Genomic DNA, 3,998 nt, shown 5'->3' with positions numbered 1-3,998 from the left:
GGGCAGCTCTTTCCACTTCTGGTCTCCCCAATGTCTACGATATTTTGGGTGTCTCGTCCGTCCTGCCGGGGAAGCGGGGGTGGGGGAGGGGTCACCTCCGACAGGATTGGAGGATCCCATCCGATAAGTTACTCTGAGCCATCAACTCAAGTCATCCTCCAGATATGGGAGGATATTGATGCACTGGAGGAGGTACGAAAATGATTGCCAAGAAATATACCCAAAACTCAAAAGGTTCTCACCGTCAGAGAAGGTGGATCAGCCTGGGGCTGTTCAAAGAAAAGGCAAAGAAAATTAACTCAATTTAAAATTCCAAAGGGGTTTGATCACATAGATGGAGAGATGCAAATCCTTGTTGACTCCGCAAAACCAGGAATGTGAAACACCCACTAATGAATCCAATACAAAACTCAGGAGAAACTTTTCTACTCACTGAGTGGTGAGGTCATGGAATTTACTTCCATGTGGAATAATTGAGGCCCCTCTTAATTAATCCCCCCCACCCTTCCAGAAACTGGCACAAATTAGGCACAGCGGGCAGAACAGGGTGATTGCCACCCAAATGTAGACCCTGGCCCTCCAGGTCCCGGCCCTCCGCAGGCCACCCATCAAGGGCACCTCAGGCAATGGGGCGAGGAAGGCAGTAGGCCGCCTCCATCACTGATGAGCATCCTGGGAATATACCAAGATGCAATGGGCGGTTCACAGGTGTAAGGAATTGTAGGGGAACAACGTGGGCACGGGTGAAGTTGGGACCAGGTGGCTGGGGGTTATTATTATTTGTAACATTTACACCCGTCACTAAATTAAACATTATTGTTCTTCACCGCCTTAACACCTCACCTTCTTTCATGCATCTCCTAGTTGTTACATCACCCTGGGCAAGTTTGCGGTCAATTCCAGCCCTACGTGTCCCAGAGTTGCAACACAAGTGAATTAACCAATAATTTGAGACTTTGGCTCTTAGCTACCCAATCATTACAGTCACCAGGTTTGTAAGTGGTAACACAATTGCTGTTTATTTATTGACATGAATAATGATGAGATATTCAGTAAATGCAACTGCACAACACCAGGCTAATCTACTCCCCCCTTTAATTGTCCCACCTTCTACCCACACACACAAGACATACAAACACAGAGGGGAGGAGAGGGGTGAAAATCAGAAGTAAAAGGAAAAATAGCCTTTGTTTCAGATGCAGACATTTCTCCTCTTCAGACCTTGCTTTCCGTTCGAGTTTTTCACTGTATCGATTCATTCAGGTCTCTGTTGGTTCAGAAATACGTCAACTCACACCCTTTCTGGGAAGAGAGAAAGAGAGCAGGTCCTTTACGCTGTGTGTCCAGAAATCCTCAGACTTTGGAAATCATCCCACTCAGGATCCAATCGGCACCTGTTACCGGGAGGAATATGGCCTTTTGGCCAATTCATTCGTCACCAGCCAATTAATCGAACCAAAGGCCCACCCCATCTCTTGGGTGCTGAGAAGTCTGTGGCATGCTGCCCAAAGCTACAGCACCATATGCTATGTGCCAACTTCTGGAATTTCTCATTCTCTCTGCTGACTTAAAGACACATGTCCATTAAGCATCCATGGATCAATATGATAACAGGAAAAGTAAAGAAAGGGGAAATAAAGGAATCATCAGGAATGATCCTAACATTCTGCCCTCCCAAAAAGAAATGAACCATCAGGGCACTGATGTTTCATTATGAGGTATGCAAGACATAAATCAAAAACACATATCCATCCATCCCTATTATGCAAGTTCCCTTCCCAGCCCCTACATTGGTAGCTAGTCAGCTCTTAAATGTGCGATAGAGCATCCACAATCACATCCTTTGCAGGAATGTGTACAATTTTCACATATTGTAAAAATAAACTCCAACAGTGTCATCTTGAGTTCCAGGTTTTAAGCGTTTCTATAAACCCAAGCGGATAATGGTCCGTATAAACCATGCTTTGTTCATTGTCATGCCAGACAGATACTTCAAAATGCTGAAGGGCTAGTAGCAATGCTAAGGTTTGCTTTTCAATGGTGGGGCACTTTCTTTGGCATATTTTTGAAAAATATCCCACTGGCTTCTCTCTTCCTGCATCGTCGTCTTGTAGTAGCTCAGCCCCCGCCCCCAGGTCACCGGCATCTGTCACCAATTTAAATGCTCTGCAAAAGTCCGGGGTGGCCAACACCGGTTCGCGTATTAATGTGGCCGCCGACTTCGCAAACGCCTGTTGGCAGTCCGTGGACCACACCATTTTCCCTTGCTTCCCTAGCGCATTGATTGAAGTAAGAAATCTGCCAACACCGAGTGAAAGCCCAACAGGTTTATTTGGAATCACTAGCTTTCGGAGCGCAGCTCCTTCCATCAGGTGAACGAAGAGGTTCACGACGGCCCTCCCGATTTTTCCCGGGAGTGGAGAATTCCGGCCAATGTGTCCTACTCGATGGTTGAATATTCCTTTTGATAAATATTTAGTTTCGGAGAAAAATAACCAACATGCCTTTTGATTTTATCGTCACCTTCCTGGAACAGAACGAGCACCAACGCCCACGTCACTCGCATCGATAGTCACTTGAATTTATTTTTTAATCTTTCATGGGATGTGGGTGTCGCAGGCTGGGCCGGCCCATCCCTAATTGCCCTGGAGGGGGCAGTTAAGAGTCGACCACATTGCTGTGGGTCTGGAGTCACATGTAGGCCAGACTGGGTAAGGACGGGAGTTTTCTTTCCCTAAAGAACATTAGTGAATGAGATGGGTTTTACAACACTGGCTTCATGGTCATCTATAGAATTTTAATTCCAGAGTTTTATTGAATTCAAATTTCACCATCGGCAGTGGTGGGATTTGAACCTGCCTCCCCAGGGTATTACCTTGGGTTTCTGGATTACTAGTCCAGTGATAATATCACTATGGCACTGCCTTCCTTCAATTGCATGTCATAATTGGGGGGCATCAACACTGATGCGCCGGTTGACATCGTTTTCAGACTGTCGAATGCCTCCTGACATTCCGACATCCTTCGGGATTTCCTGTGCTTTTCCAGAAGCTCATTCAGTGGAGCAATCCGGTGGGAACCACTCCTGCCCAAAAATCTCCGATCTTCTCTCCTAGTTAATGGTATTGGAAACTCCCCCAAGGGCTTTCGTCTTCACATTCCGTGGGGCCACCTGACCAAGTCCAATGCTGTGGCCTCGCAATGTGCCTTCAGCTTTCGCAAATTCCGTTTGCACCAGATTTACCGCCAACCCAGCCTCCTGTCGTCGATGGAATAATTCCGTGAAATGTTCCAAATGCTCCTTCCATGTCTGACCGAACACCACCAAATCGTCAATGAAAATGAAAAAATGAAAATCGCTTATTGTCACGAGTAGGCTTCAATGAAGTTACTGTGAAAAGCCCCTAGTCGCCACATTCCGGCGCCTGTTCGGGGAAGCTGGTACGGGAATTGAACCGTGCTGCTGGCCTGCCTTGGTCTGCTTTCAAAGCCAGCGATTTAGCCCAGTGTGCTAAACTAGCCCCTTGTGCATACTGCACAATTGTTTCAACCCCAAAACACATTGCTGATTAATCTTTCTTCATTCCCGAATGTCATGACATCAAATTGATACAGAACATTTGGCGTCACAAAAGCCAACGCTTCCTTTGCTCTGTCCGATAAATGCGCTCACCAATACCCTTTAAGTAACTCATGTTTAAGAATAAAACTCTGTTGCCCGACCTTTCCAACACAGTCTTCCAAATGAGGAATAGGGTACAAATCCGACTTCATAACTGCGTTGACTTTTCTATAGTAAGAAGTCTTACAACACCAGGTTAAAGTCCAACAGGTTTGTTTCAAACACGAGCTTTCGGAGCGCAGCTCCTTCCTCAGGTGAATGAAGAGGTATGTTCCAGAAAGTTACATATAGACAAAGTCAAAAATGCAAGACAATGCTTTGAATGCGAGCATTTGTAGGTAATTACAGATCCAGAGATAGGGGTAACCCCAGGTTA

Source organism: Scyliorhinus canicula, chromosome 5, assembly GCF_902713615.1.
Source record: "Scyliorhinus canicula chromosome 5, sScyCan1.1, whole genome shotgun sequence".
Taxonomy (NCBI): domain Eukaryota; kingdom Metazoa; phylum Chordata; class Chondrichthyes; order Carcharhiniformes; family Scyliorhinidae; genus Scyliorhinus; species Scyliorhinus canicula.
Note: the sequence above shows the minus strand (reverse complement) of the source record.